We start from the raw sequence: 16,728 nt of genomic DNA, 5'->3' as shown, positions 1-16,728 counted from the left end.
CTTCGACTACATTTTCAATGTATGTCAAGGCTGTTTATATGGTTTCTGTTTACATTGTTATGGCTGTTCTGCTACTTGTAAAAACCATGGTCTCGTTTCCCATCATTGATGCACACAATTTTCGAGGTCTCAACTTCGTCGCCCTGACTGAACTACTTAGAGAAAGACAAACAGATGGAAGTCTGATGGTAAATGGTCAGCTCAGCATGATGGATGGGGCAAGACTTCCCCTGTCTTTTGGTACTCAGCATGCACGGATTTTGGAGTAAGCTAGTTTTTCAACAATAGCCATCACGTTGCCTTTACTAATGGATAACTAGTGATACACCTCATCAATTGCTACACGGCTGTCAACCTTGGCTGATATGCTGGTCAGCAGCTCTGTGTTGCATTAGCCAACTGTGTTTGCCCTTCAGCTTCTCTAGAGCCACAAATTCACTGTCTAACGGTGCTGAAATACACTGCAGTATCTACTCATACCTTCTTTGGCCTTTCGTGAATACAACTGGATATTTCACCTTCTGCAGCAATGAGTTCAGTTACAAAATGCTTTCTTATATGTACATCAGTGTTGGCCTTTTCTAAAGCTATACAGTGCTGCCATCTGTTGATGCAGGATACTGTTACTGTAGGAGGTGGTTTGTGGAAGTGCACCAAATTTATAATTAAGAGGGCAAATCAAAATGTACATTAGACTTCAAATTTATGGCCATTTATTAAAGCACATACACATAGGCAAAACGGCTATGACAGCATACAACATAAGTTCCTTTTCCGCAAAGTCACCAAGAGAATATAAACATATCTTTTTGATTGCAGATGCATAGTAATCATCCCCAGCACTATGTAACCATCTGAATACAGCAGCATTCACATACTCATTGGTTCAGAATCGTTGTCCATTGAGACCCTCTTTCATCTAGCCGACCACATGACAATCGCTTGGTGCTAGGTCTGGACTGTACAGAGGACGTTGCCATACCTCCCACTTGAATCATTGCAGCTGTTCTGATGTTTGGTGGCCCAAGAGCAGTGTTGCATTATTATGCAACAAAATGACACCAGCACTCAATTTTCCCCTGTCGTTTTTCTTTAATTGCCATACACAACCTGTGCAATATTTGGAAGTTTTTGTTGTTGTTGTAGTCTTCAGTCCAGAGACTGGTTTGACGCAGCTCTCCATGCTACTCTATCCTGTGCAAGCTTCTTCATCTCCCAGTACCTACTGCAACATACATCCTTCTGAATCTGCTTAGCGTATTCATCTCTTGGACTCCCTCTGTGATTTTTTACCCTCCACGGTGCCCTCCAATACTAAATTGGTGATCCCTTGGTGCCTCAGAACAGGTCCTACCAACCGATCACTTCTTCTAGTCAAGCTGTGCCACAAATTTCACTTCTCCCCAATTCTATTCAATACTTCCTCATTAATTATGTGATCTACCCATCTAATCTTCAGCATTCTTCTGTAGCACCACATTTCAAAAGCTTCATTCTCTTCTTGTACAAACTATTTATCATCTATATTTCACTTCCATACATGGCTACACTCCATACAAATACTTTCAGAAAAATACTTCCTGGCACTTAAATATATACTCGATGTTAACAAATTTCTCTTCTTCAGAAATGCTTTCCTTGCCATGGCCAGTCTACATTTTACATCCTCACTACTTCGAATATCATCAGTTATTTTGTTCCCCAAATAGCAAAACTCATCTACTACTTTAAGTGTCTCATTTCCTAATCTAATTCCCTCAGCATCACCCGACTTAATTCGACTACATTCCATTACCCTCGTTTTGCTTTTGTTGATGTTCATCTTATATCCTCCTTTCAAGACACTGTCCATTCCATTCAACTGCTCTTCCAGGTCCTTTGCTGTCTCTGGCAGAATTATAAAGTTTTTATTTCCTCTCCATGGATTTTAATTCCTACTCCGAATTTTTCTTTTGTTTCCTTTACTGCTTGCTCAATATACAGATTGAATAACATCGGGGATAGGATACAACCCTGCCTCACTCCCTTCCCAACCACTGCTTCCCTTCCACGCCCCTCGACTCTTATAACTGCCATTTGGTTTCTATACAAATTGTAAACAGCCCCTTGTTTCCTGTATTTGACCCCTGCCACGTTCAGAATTTGAATGACAGTATTTCAGTCAACATTGTCAAGACCTTTCTCTAAGTCTACAAATGCTTGAAACGTAGGTTTACCTTTCCTTAATCTCTCTTCTAAGATAAGTCGTAGGGCCAGTACGGCCTCACGTGTTCCAACATTTCTACGGAATCCAAACTGATCTTCACTGAGGTCGTCTTCTACCAGTTTTTCCATTTGTCTGTAAAGAATTCGCGTTAGTATTTTGCAGCCATGACTTATTAAACTGATAGTTCGGTAATTTTCACATCTGTCAACACCTGCTTTCTTTGGGACTGGAATTATTATATTCTTCTTGATGTCTGATGGTATTGCACCTGTCTCATGCATCCTGCTCACCAGATGATAGAGTTTTGTCAGGGCTGGCTCTCACAAGGCTGCCAGTAGTAGTTGTAATGGAATGTTGTCTACTCCCAGGGCCTTGTTTCGTCTTAGGTCTTTCAGTGTTCTGTCAAACTCTTCACGCAGTATCATATCTCCCATTTCATCTTCATCTACATCCTCTTCTATTTCTGTCCTCAAGTAAATTGCCCTTGTATAGACCCTCTATATATTCCTTCCACCTTTCTGCTTTCCCTTCTTCGCTTAGAACTGGGCTTGCATTTGAGCTCTTGATATTCATACAAGCGATTCTCTTTTCTCCAAAGGTCTCTTTAATTTTCCTGTAGGCAGTATCTATCTTACCCCTAGTGAGATATGCCTCTACATCCTTAAATTTGTCCTTAGCCATTTTGCACTTCCTGTCGATCTCATTTTTGAGATGTTTGCCTTAGTTTTTGCCTGCTTCATTGATTGCATTTTAATATTTTCTCCTTTTATCAATTAAATTCAATACATATTCTGTTACCCAAGGATTTCTACTAGCCCTCAGCTTTTTACCTACTTGATCCTCTGCTACCTTCACTATTTCATCCCTCAAATCTACCCATTCTTCTTCTACTATATCTCATTCCCCCATTCTTGTCAATCGTTCCTTAATGCTCTCCCTGAAACTCTCTACAACCTTTGGTTCTGCCAGTTTATCCAAGTCCCATCTCCTTAAATTCCCACCTTTTTGCACTTTCTTCAGTTTTAATCTACAGTTCATAATCAATAGATTGTGGTCAGAGTCCACATCTGTCCCTGGAAATGTCTTACAATTTAAAACCTGGTTCCTAAATCTTTGTCTTACCATTATATAATTGATCTGAAACCTTCCAGTATCTCGAGGCCTCTTCCATGTGTACAACCTATATTTGACAGTACAAAGCATATTTTACTGTCATGCATTTCGGCATAAGTTCCACATGCAGCACACCCTCCATGTTAAAGAACACTGTCGCTATTATCTTTCCTGCTGAAGGCTGGATCTTGGCCTTCTTTCATTGTGATGATGGGTATGCACCAATTCCATCGATATTCTCATTGTTTAGAGGGTGAAGTAGTAGACCCACGTTTCATCTCCTATGATGATTCACCACAGAAACTTGTTGCCCTCCACAGAACACTGTTCCAAAAATGCCAGCGACAATTGGAAACATTGTCCCTTGTGAACATCAGCGAGCAGTTATGAGACCCATCTGCCACACAGTTTACAATATCTAAGGTGCTGGTGAACAATGGAGAGCACACTGTCATGCGAAACGTTCAGCATGCTGGCAATTTCCTGCAGTGTTATGGACCGACCTCTCTATTGATCACATCCACATGGTTAACATTTGCAACGGTACTGGACACTGCAGGCTTATCTTCGAGATATTCGTCAGTGAGATCCATGCATCTGGCGTCAAATTGCTTACAACACTTTACAATACCTGGGTGAGAGATTGCACACTCACCATACAGAGCAGTGATTTCATGACAAATGTCCATGCAATTGAACCGTTAAGCCCACTGAAACCTTATCACTGCTCACACCTCCAATTTGGAGTGAACATCCAGTTAACACACCATTGAGCCAAGACCACTCTGCACACACAACACGATGGGATACAACCCACACCATCCTATCCGACATGTCAGCATCACTGTTGCATGCTACACAGTGGCCATTGTCACAAAATACAGCGTGCTCTTGAGGCAAGCTAGTGTAACTTACTTTTTGATTTGCACTCGTACTATGTTACAAACTGAATGACAGAGAAATAATAAACAGGAGACATTATTTTCTGACTGGTTCTCAAATATAATTTTCAATGGTCTCCTTTTAAATGGATACAAACTGTGCAACATGTTTAAATAGGAGACAATATTTTATGACTTGTTCTCTTACACAATTCTCAAGGGTCTCAGTTTAAATGGGCACACACTGTGGAACATTCTCTCACTCAATGCAAATTCCTGAAGTGTGTTTCTGGAAGAAATCCAAAACATTCACCTACAGCTCTCGTAACATCTATGTTAGAGTGAAAACATATTGCAAATACCAATTTCTTTGTGTGGAGGTCAGAAGGTGTTAAATCTTGTGACTAGTATTATTGTTTCAACAAACTCTTACTTTTTTCTGCTTTTCCTTTTGCTCAAAATTTAACAAATGTGGCCCTAATCTGCTCAAAGCTTTCCTGTAGTCAATAGTTCATATAAAATTATGAGGAACCAAGCAAGTTTACAAAACTGAGTTATTTAAACAATAGGTATTATGTTTGGACAGCTGCATGTAGCAAGGCTCCACCATCAGAGTTCTTACTTAAAGTTGCTATAGTAAGTATATGTCATTGTGTTACTGTCCACTGATTCCTTTATTTGAAAGATATCACAGACACCTTCATTACTAAGAAACTGGTATTCCCAAACAACTAGGAACCATGCAAATCAAGCTGCAGGCTTGATTGCAACACAAAAATTCTAACAGCCACCATATTATTTCTTTATTATTTGGTAGAGCTTGACAGGATGTGCTAAATTATACTTTCTAGCCATTGTTAGTGCTTATAAATGATATATATTTATATGCCACAAAAAAGATCATCTTGCCAACTGTTTTAGTTGACCTTTAAGACTGTTACTGCAAAAGGTCCTTAGTTACTGGTGTTTCCAAATTTTCTCATTGAAATCTTTTTCCAAAATATCATAGAAAAAAATGCTCTCAGAAACAATGGCACATCTGAGCAGAAAAAAATTTACTTTGAACATTACAGTATGGTTTTCAGAAAGGAAGGTCAACTATCAATATTGATGGAATGAGAAAACATTTTAAGACTGACAGGATGAGAAAAAGGTGAAACTCAATTGGTTCAATTACATGAATGATCTTCCATGTAACACACACAAACCACAGTAGGCATTTTTTGCAGGAGGACACAAAGAACTGTAATGTATACTGTTAAAGAGACAGCAACAGAAGAAATTATTAATCGAGTTTTCCAAAGGACTATTATTTATTTTTTAATGGAATATATTTAGTTTTGTAAAGCAAATATACTGATCAGCCAGGACATTATTACCACCAGCCTACTATCAATATAAACCCGTACAGGTGACAGCAGCGTCACCTGGTGTGAAATGACTGCTAGTCACATACACGCACATTGCATGCAATACGAGTGAGTGTGCTGACAGTATGTAGAAGCAGGAAGGCGCGTGATCTATCTGAGTTTGACTGAGGGGAGATTGTGATGGCCTGGAAGGTTGGCACAAGCATTTCAGAAACTGCATGACTTGTCATGTGTTTGGAGGAGTATTGTGGTGAGTGTCTCCAACACATGGCGAAACCACGGTGAAACCACATCCAAACGTTGCGAGGTTGGGCGGCCAACCCTCATTACAGATGTCGGACATCGTAGGCTTGACAGACTAGTAAAAACAGCCAGCCAATGAATTGTGGCAGATCTAACATCAGACTTTAATGCTGGACAGAGTACGAGGGTGTCTGAACACAAACTGCACCAAAAACTCCTAACAATGGACCTCCGCAGCTGACAACCCATGCATGTCAACATTAACATCATGACATAGGCAACTTGGATTAAAATGGGCATGTGACTGTTGCCACTGGACAATGGAGCAGTGGCAGAGTATTGCATGGGCTGACAAATCCTGATACCTTCTTCGTCAAACCAATGGGAGGGCATGAATCCATTGTCTTCCAGGGGAACAGCTTCTTGACACCTGCACTGTGGGATGGAGACAAGCTGGCAGTGCCTCCATTATGCTTTGGGGAACATCCACATGATCATCCAGAGGTTCAGTGGAGCTTGTGTAAGGCACCATGATGGCCAAGGAGTATCATAAACTGGTTGCAGATCACGCACATCCCTTCATGACGATCATGATCCTCCATGGCAGGGGCATTTTTCAACAAGATAATGTGCCACGTCCTAAAGCACACGCGCGCGCGCGCGCATACACACACACACACACACACACACACACACACACACACACACACACCAGACTGAGAGGAGCAATAGGCTACAATGGATGTACTTAGCCGCCAGAAACAACTATATGTTTATTAAGTGTAATGAATAACATACAACAACACAGTTTCTTGAAATGTGAGTCTACAATAATTGGTTTAGCTGAAAGTCATCACTAATGCTGCACTGGAATATTCTTGACTAGAAGTTTATCACTGAAGTTTGAAGTCCATTGAGACAATGAGATAGTGGACAGTTGAATATGAGGTCCAGCAAGACGTGAGCTTAAGGATGACAGAGACGACGTGCAGCAAAGTTCGAGCTCTATGACAGCAGATATGAGGTCCAGCAAAGTGTGAGTTCAAAGCTGGCAAGGTGAGGTCCAGTGAGGCAGCAGGTTGAGGACAGCTGAAGCTAAGTCCAACAAAGTGAGGACTTGAGTATGAACTGCAATTGAAAGTTAATGAAAAAGTGAGAGAGAACAGATGCTTTACGATCTTGAATTTATGTGACAAGTTTCCTCAACTGTCAAGAAGTGTGCTTTATGTAACTGTTTCCTAATCAGGTGGCAAATTTCTATGAGGATGGCACTCAAAAGCTGGTTGCATGATATGATAACTGCCTTAATATTAGTGGGAATTATGTAAAAAAGTAGACCACAGTGCAGGCTTTCATGTAAAAATAAAATTGCTAAAAAATATCTACTTGCTTAATTTTTATTCCAAAACAGTCCTTGCTTAAAAAACATGTCTCATCGGTTCTTCTCAAACACGCCCTTAAGGTAGATGAGCTCCCTTGACAGACTTTCTTTGTCCAATGCTGCATGGCTCTCAGTGTATGTAGCACACAGTCACTCTGTAACGGATGATAGCAGCTAGAGGTGTGGAGATACAAATCAGTGTATGTGACTTTCCTATACACACTGTGTCCCATCGTGCAGCCCACTTTGAGTTTCACTTTGACATACAAAAAGGGGAGTTCACATTCTCTTCCCTCTCCATAGTGAATTTGATGCTGGGGTGCAGAGAGTTCAGATGTTGAAAGAAACTCCTGAAAACTTTTCTCCTCTGTGGCCACACCAAAAATGTGTCACTAAAATACTTGAAAATGTATGTGGACTTCAGTGTAGCTATTACCAGAGCTTTCTCTTCAAAATCCTCCATGAATACGTTTGCCACAACTGTTGATGGAGGATCCGCCAAGGTGATGCCATCCGTTTGTTCATAATAGTTACTGATGATCAGAAAGTATGTGGATATGAGGACAAATTCAATGGCTTTAGTCATTGTGGGGCTGAATTTCTCCCTCATCAGCTCAAGAGAATTAGCAAGTGGTACTCTGATGAAGAGGCAGACTGCAACAAAGCTCACCATAAGGTCCTGTTCATGGAGGCATAGTTCCTGTAGACACTGAATGAAATGCATAAAATTCTTTAATACAACCATTAGATGCTTGCTAAGATGGTACATAGGTGCATCTATGTTGCTTATTTCTTTAAATATCATTTATTGTGCAGAAGTGGTACAAAGCTGTATCACTTTTCAACATAATCTCCATCACACTCAATGCAAGTCCTCCAGCACTTACAAAATGCTCAAATTCCTTTAGAAAAAACTTCTTTTGGTAGTCTGCACAACCACTCATGTACCGCATGGCGTACCTCTTCATCAGAACAGGACTGCTTTCCTCCCATTGCATCTCTGAGTGGTCCAAACATATGGAAATCACTTGGGGCAAGGTCTGGTGGGTATGGTGGATGAGGAAGACACTCAAAATGCAGGTCTGTGATTGTTGCAACTGTTGTAGAGGCAGTGTGGGGCCTTGCATTGTCACGTTGCAGAAGGACACCTGCTGACAGCAATCTACATTGCTTTGATGTGATTGTAGGCTGCAGGTGATTATTTAGGATGGTTCAAATGGCTTTGAGCACTATGGGACTTAACAGCTGTGGTCATCAGTCCCCTAGAACTTAGAACTACTTAAACCTAACTAACCTAAGGACATCACACACATCCATGCCTGAGGCAGGATTCGAACCTGCGACTGTAGCAGTCGCACGGTTCCGGACTGCGCGCCTAGAACCGCGAGACCACCGCGGCTGGCGATATTTTAGGAGATCTGTGTATGATGCACTGGTGACAGTGGTCCCTCTACGCATGTAATGCTCCAAAATGACACCTTTTTCGTCCCACAAGAGAGTCAGCATAACCTTCCCTGCTGATGGTTCTGTTCAAAACTTCTTTGATTTTGGTGATGAGGAATCACGCCATTCCTAGCTCGCTCTCTTCGTTTCCGGTTGGTGGAAGTGAACCCAGGTTTCGCCCCAGTAACGATTCTTGCAAGGAAGCCATCACTTTCTTGTTTAAAGTGTTGAAGGAGTTCTTCACAAGCATCAACACGCCATTCTCTCATTTCAGGAGTTAGGTGCCGTGGCACCAATCTTGCAGACACTTTGTGAAACTGGAGCACATCGTGCACAATGTGGTGTGTTGACCCATGACTAATCTGTAAACATGCTGCAATGTCATTCAATGTCACTCAGTGGTTTTCCTTCACTATGGCTTCAACTGCTGCAATGTTCTGTGGAGTCACAACTTGTTGTGCCTGACCTGGATGAGGAGCATCTTCCACTGAAGTCACACCATTTGCAAACTTCCTACTCCATTCGTAGACTTGCTGCTGTGACAAACATGCATCACCATACTGAACCTTCATTCATCGATGACTTTCACTAGGTTTCACGCCTTCACTACGCAAAAACCGAATAACAGAATGCTGTTCTTCCCTGGTGCAAGTCACAAGTGGGGCGGCCATCTTTATACTAATACTGCGACGGTATGTATGCATCTGCACTACGCTGCCACCTACAGGCCATTCTGCACAGTGTTTGTAGCACGCTTACCAACTTACAAGATAACCGCGTGAAATTTCGATTTGTTATTACAAATTTAAGGTTTTCATTTGACTCACCCTCGTATTTGAGCTAAAGTAAGCAATATGTTATGTTGTTATGGTCTTCAGTCCTGAGACTGGTTTGATGCAGCTCTCCATGCTACTCTATCCTGTGCAAGCTTCTTCATCTCCCAGTATCTACTGCAACCTACATCCTTCTGAATCTGCTTAGTGTATTCATCTCTTGGTCTCCCTCTACGATTTTTACCCTCCACACTGCCCTCCAATGCTAAATTTGTGATCCCTTGATGCCTCAAAACATGTCCTACCAACCGATCCCTTCTTCTAGTCAAGTTGTGCCACAAACTTCTCTTCTCCCCAATCCTATTCAAAACCTCCTCATTAGTTACGTGATCTACCCACCTTATCTTCAGCATTCTTCTGTAGCACCACATTTCGAAAGCTTCTATTCTCTTCTTGTCCAAACTAGTTATCGTCCATGTTTCACTTCCATACATGGCTACACTCCATACAAATACTTTCAGAAATGACTTCCTGACACTTAAATCTATACTCGATGTTAACAAATTCCTCTTCTTGAGAAACGCTTTCCTTGCCATTGCCAGTCTACATTTTATATCCTCTCTACTTCGACCATCATCGGTTATTTTACTCCCTAAATAGCAAAACTCCTTTACTACTTTAAGTGTCTCATTTCCTAATCTAATTCCCTCAGCATCACCCAACTTAATTTGACTACATTCCATTACCCTCGTTTTGCTTTTGTTGATGTTCATCTTATATCCTCCTTTCAAGACACTGTCCATTCCGTTCAACTGCTCTTCCAAGTCCTTTGCTGTCTCTGACAGAATTACAATGTCATCGGCGAACCTCAAAGTTTTTACTTCTTCTCCATGAACTTTAATACCTACTCCGAATTTTTCTTTTGTTTCCTTTACTGCTTGCTCAATATACAGATTGAATAACATCGGGGAGAGGCTACAACCCTGTCTTACTCCTTTCCCAACCACTGCTTCCCTTTCATGCCCCTCGACTCTTATAACTGCCATCTGGTTTCTGTACAAACTGTAAATAGCCTTTCGCTCCCTGTATTTTACCCCTGCCATCTTCAGAATTTGAAAGAGAGTATTCCAGTTAACATTGTCAAAAGCTTTCTCTAAGTCTACAAATGCTAGAAATGTAGGTTTGCCTTTTCTTAATCTTTCTTCTAAGATAAGTCGTAAGGTCAGTATTGCCTCACGTGTTCCAACATTTCTACGGAATCCAAACTGATCTTCCCCGAGGTCGGCTTCTACCAGTTTTTCCATTCGTCTGTAAAGAATTCGCGTTAGTATTTTGCAGCTGTGACTTATTAAACTGATAGTTCGGTAATTTTCACATCTGTCAACACCTGCTTTCTTTGGGATTGGAATTATTATATTTTTCTTGAAGTCTGAGGGTATTTCGCCTGTCTCATACATCGTGCTCACCAGATGGTAGAGTTTTTTCATGACTGGCTCTCCCGAGGCCATCAGTAGTTCAAATGGAATGTTGTCTACTCCCGGGGCCTTGTTTCGACTCACGTCTTTCAGTGCTCTGTCAAACTCTTCACGCAGTATCTTATCTCCCATTTCGTCTTCATCTACATCCTCTTCCATTTCCATAATATTGTCCTCAAGTACATCGCCCTTGTATAAACCCTCTATATACTCCTTCCACCTTTCTGCCTTCCCTTCTTTGCTTAGAACTGGGTTGCCATCTGAGCTCTTGATATTCATACAAGTGGTTCTCTTCTCTCCAAAGGCCTCTTTAATTTTCCTGTAGGCAGTATCTATCTTACCCCTAGTGAGACAAGCCTCTACATCCTTACATTTGTCCTCTAGCCATCCCTGCTTAGCCATTTGTCCTCTAGCCATCCCTGCTTAGCCATTTTTGAGACGTTTGTATTCCTTTTTGCCTGCTTCATTTACTGCATTTTTATATTTTCTCCTTTCATCAATTAAATTCAATATTTCTTCTGTTACCCAAGGATTTCTATTAGCCCTCGTCTTTTTACCTACTTGATCCTCTGCTGCCTTCACTACTTCATCCCTCAGAGCTACCCATTCTTCTTCTACTGTATTTCTTTCCCCCATTCCTGTCAATTGTTCCCTTATGCTCTCCCTGAAACTCTCTACAACCTCTGGTTCTTTCAGTTTATCCAGGTCCCATCTCCTTAAATTCCCACCTTTTTGCAGTTTCTTCAGTTTCAATCTGCAGTTCATAACCAATAGATTGTGGTCAGAATCCACATCTGCCCCAGGAAATGTCTTACAATTTAAAACCTGTTTCCTAAATCTCTGTCTTACCATTATATAATCTATCTGATACCTACTAGTATCTCCAGGATTCTTCCAGGTATACAACCTTCTTTTATTATTCTTGAACCAAGTGTTGGCTATGATTAAGTTATGCTCTGTGCAAAATTCTACAAGGCGGCTTCCTCTTTCATTCCTTCCCCCCAATCCATATTCACCTACTATGTTTCCTTCTCTCCCTTTTCCTACTGACGAATTCCAGTCACCCATGACTATTAAATTTTCGTCTCCCTTCACTACCTGAATAATTTCTTTTATCTCGTCATACATTTCATCTATTTCTTCATCATCTGCAGAGGTAGTTGGCATATAAACTTGTACTACTGTAGTAGGCATGGGCTTTGTGTCTATCTTGGCCACAATAATGCGTTCACTATGCTGTTTGTAGTAGCTAACCCGCACTCCTATTTTTTTATTCATTATTAAACCTACTCCTGCATTACCCCTATTTGATTTTGTATTTATAACCCTGTAATCACCTGACCAAAAGTCTTGTTCCTCCTGCCACCGAACTTCACTAATTCCCACTATATCTAACTTTAACCTATCCATTTCCCTTTTTAAATTTTCTAACCTACCTGCCCGATTAAGGGATCTGACATTCCACGCAAGCAATAATAATTGTAAAATAAAGAAGATTGTACACACACACATTGATCTTGCCAAAAGTCGAGAAGCAATTCCTCTTGGTGTTGTAGCTCTCGGGGGCGCTCTGGGATGCACACAGGGTATCTGGAACTAATACAATGGCATTTCCTTTTTCTGAGGGAGAATGACTATTTCAGGAACATTCCATAATTTTCCAATGGCAGCTTTCTCTTTCAGCTTTTGTGATACTTGTCTTTGTTGGAAAGGCTCTGGTAAGCAAACAGCATATTTCCAGTCTTATCTCTTTCTCATCATTGCTGAGGAGGGTGGAAATTACTTGTTCTATACCACTGACGAAACTTGCAACATGTACAGAAGTCAGTGACGGTGTGAAATTGAGTCTCCTTTCCAGACAAAATTTCACTGTGTCATTGATCTCTTTTCCCATGAGACTGGTAATGGTTACTGTTCTCTTCTTGCAGCTGTTGTTCCTTTGTGGCCACATTTTCGAACTTTGAGACTCAACAGCTTCTTTCACTGTGTCAAGATCGGTCTGTGTGAGCATAAGAGATGTTGTCACCCAAATCCCAAGAATCAGGCACGAGTAAATAAACAATCTGTAAGTGGAGTATGAGTGCTTTTGTTGCTCCTCATCAGGCAGAGAAGTCACTCTTGACCGACATTGTGATTTCGGTTGGCTCACCACTGGGTCTCAGGCTCTACTGAGAGTGAAACCACTGTCTCTGTTGATCAGGTCATTTGCTGCTTATATTTCAATAGTCTTCTTTGGGACACAGTCCTAAAACAATGAGGTCTGTCTCAACATTTCCGTTTCTTCAAATTTCATTGAGTCCCCTGTCGAGATGTAATGTTCTGCACCACAGATTTTGTTTGTTGCTTAAGTTCAGTGTGTCTCCTGTGTTCCTTTCCCCTTTCTTCGACTGTTTGCACAGCCTGCCCAACGTATACCTTACCACATTTGCATGGAGTATGGTAGACACCTGGTTTACGGAGCCCCAAGTCTTCTTTTACTGTACCAAACATTACATACATTTTTGAAGATGGACAGAAAATGCACTTACTGTTACTTTGAGACAGAATTCTACTGATTTTGTTTGATACTTCTTCAACTTAATGGCAAACACACTAATGGCTGACCCTCCTCATTGTGTTCTAGTTGCTGCGCCTGTACCTTCTGCCTGAAAGTATATTGGATTTATATGTAAAGGTTTTTTAAATTACCACTACCAGTCACAAACTTTGTCAACTATTGTATTACTTATTTATTTAGCGACATGGTTCGAGGGAATGCCTCATCTTCAGGCTAAATGGCACTACAAAAACAACTTTACAATAAGGTCATACTGATGTTACATAGTCTTTTTATAAATGCTGCGGTCATCCTGTGGAAGAAGAGAAAAGTTAGTAAGAGGCGATTTCACTTTGGAAGCTGATCTGATGTTTGCACTAAAATGTTTTGTAACGGTCACTCACTTTGTCCTTCTGGCGTGGCAGTCCCGTTGTGATGCGCTGAAGTGTTTCCATTTCCGTGACTCTCTTGCCTTTCTTGGTCACTGTTCACAAATTTTCACTAACATAACAGTACCTGGAAACACAATCAGAAATCTGTAGTGCACTGGACAAGATGGCAGTCAAAATACAGCTGGTTTTGATTTGACTATCAATTTATCGATCTTAGTGGTGTCAGATGTTTACATGACTTCTGCACGTCTTGTTATCGTATTTCAGATGTAGGTTGACGAAATACATTACAAACTGAGCACCTGTTACAATATTATTGAACACACCATGATACAAACTATTTATTTTACATATTTCTAAGCTATTGCTGGGGCTAGAGTCAAACGACTGTCATGTTATGTATCTTTTATTCTAAGAGTACTGTAGTGAAGTTGGAAAAGAAATGTGAATTTTTGAAGTCTGTAATTTCTCGTTATTCTGTGTACGTTGGTTTTCTGTATACAGTCATTAATAAATCTTCCACACATCCCAACTCAGATAAACAAGCTGCATTCAGATCCTTCTTAAACAGAAATTCCCACTTAATGCTGCCGATTATGAGACACAAATGAACACTATCAAATACATTGCACATAATAATGGCTATCACAAATATGAAATACACACACTATCACAACACACAACTAAAAATAACAACAAACAATGTAACACAGCTTCCTCACACAACATCCAAAAACCCAAGCACAAAACGTTACCATATTTAGGTGTTGTGTCACACAAAATAGTCAAGCTGTTTAAAAAAACAGCATTAGCTTAGAAATATGTAAAATAAATAGTTTATATCATGGTGTGTTCAATAATATTGTAACAGGTGCTCAATTTGTAATGTATTTCGTCAATCTACATCTGTAATATGATAACAAGATGTGCAAAACACATGTAAGCATCTGACACCACTAAGATCGACAAATCGATAGTCAAATCAAAACCAGCCATATTTCGACCGCCGTCTTGTCCAGTGCACTACAGATTTGTGATCGTATTTCCAGGTACTGTTATGTTAGTGAAAATTTGTGAACAGACACCAAGAAAGCCAAGAGAGTTACGGAAATCGAAACACCTCAGTGCATCACAACGAGACTGCCACGCCCGAAGGACAAAGTGAGTGACCGTTACAAAACATTTTAGTGCAAACATCAGACCAGCTACCAAAGTGACATCGCCTCTTACTAAGTTTTCTCTTCTTCCACAGGATGACGACAGCATTTATAAAAAGACTATGTAACATCAGTATGACCTTATTGTAAAGTTGTTTTTGTAATGCCATTTAGCCTGAAGATGAGGCATTCCCTCAAAACATATCGTTAAATAAATAAGTAATACAACAGTTGACAAAGTTTGTGACTGGTAGCAGTAATTGAAAAAAACCTTTACATATTTATTGAGACAGTCACAGTCGAAGAATAGTCACAATGGCTTCAAATTCATATTGGATTTGTCTCTCATTGTATCCATTCCTCGTGAATACATCCTTAAAGTGGTTGAGTTCCCTTGGTAGGCATTCTTAATCCAATATTGCATGGGCCCTGTGGACCAATGTAAGTAGTACACCATCACACGGTGAAGAATAATGGCAGCTGGAGATATAGAGGTACAAATCTGGAATTGGATTTTCTATACACTCTGTGTCCCATAGTACCACCCCCTTTGCACTTTATTAGGGTGTCCAAAAATGGGAATTTGCCATTCTCTTCGACCTGCATAGTGAATCTGATGCCGTGTTGCAGAGAGAGTAGGTATTGGAGAAATCCTGAAATCTTTCGCTCCCGCGTGACTGCACCCCACATGTCATCAACACATCTGAAAAAGTATGTGGGCTCAACTGTAGCTGTTTCCAGAGTTTTCTCTTCGAAATCCTCCATACAAAAGTTTGCTACAACTGGTGACAAAGAACACCTCATGATGATGCCATCTGTTTCACAACAGGCACACTAAAGACAAAAAACGTAGATTTGAGAACCAATTCAAAGAGATTAGAAAGATGACTTGGACCACTTAAACCGGATGCCTACCATAATCCATGCAAACACATTAAGGTTTATGTCGGGCAGACGATGCGAACGGTCAAAGAAAAATGCAAGGAGCGTGGGAGAGACACCAGACTTAAGCGGAAGAGACACCAAACTTAAGCAAACCATAAAGTTTGCAGTTGTAGAATATTACATGGTTCTGAAGTGGAAATATTGAGATAGACTTGATCATTTTGGGACTGTGTCATAAAGGAGTCTAAATAAATCCAAGACAGTGACTTCACTCCCAGTAGAGCATGGGACCCAGCACTCAGCCAACTGAAGTCACAACTTTGGCTGAGAGCAATTTCCATGCCTGATGGGGGTGGCATAAGCTTTGATAGCCCGGAATTCACATCAAGCATTTGGTGATTGTGTGCCCCACCCTCTACCTGATACAAGAAGTGACCAGGCAGTGGCGGAAGGAAAGGGTATGATGTGCTAAGAGTATAAAGAAGGCTGTAGAGAAAACATTAATTCTACAGGTATCACCTGATGATGATGTTATGTGAACAACTGCACTCCACTTGGCACTAAAATGAAATACAAACAGCTGATTCACCAAGAAAGCTTAAGATTACACATGACCATATAGCCTCAAAACCTGACAGTGGACACCAAAAAAGAATTTGATCATTTATCCAATAACATAACATGTCTGGCATGTAACAAAGCAAATGTTAAAACTGAACTGAACTCAGGGAGGTGTATTCTGTATTTGCAGCTAAATGAAAAGCAGTTTGGTTTTTACCATTCACATTTCACTTCTTTTATTTGTGAAGATTCTTCAGTGGTCTGTAAGACATGTTTGTGTTATACAGTAGTTGTAAATATGTTCATTTTCTC

At 40.6% G+C, this 16,728-nt stretch overlaps 1 protein-coding gene across 1 annotated transcript in view; it reads right to left on the bottom strand.

The window, feature by feature from the left end:
- Nucleotides 1–16,728, bottom strand: part of LOC126183340 (MMS19 nucleotide excision repair protein homolog) — a 232,206-nt gene that overhangs the window by 168,522 nt on the left and 46,956 nt on the right. The gene's annotated exons all lie outside the window — the stretch shown is intronic.

The sequence above is a fragment of the Schistocerca cancellata genome, chromosome 1, assembly GCF_023864275.1.
Source record: "Schistocerca cancellata isolate TAMUIC-IGC-003103 chromosome 1, iqSchCanc2.1, whole genome shotgun sequence".
Classification (NCBI taxonomy): Eukaryota; Metazoa; Arthropoda; class Insecta; order Orthoptera; family Acrididae; genus Schistocerca; species Schistocerca cancellata.
This window is presented reverse-complemented; position numbering and strand designations above follow the sequence as displayed.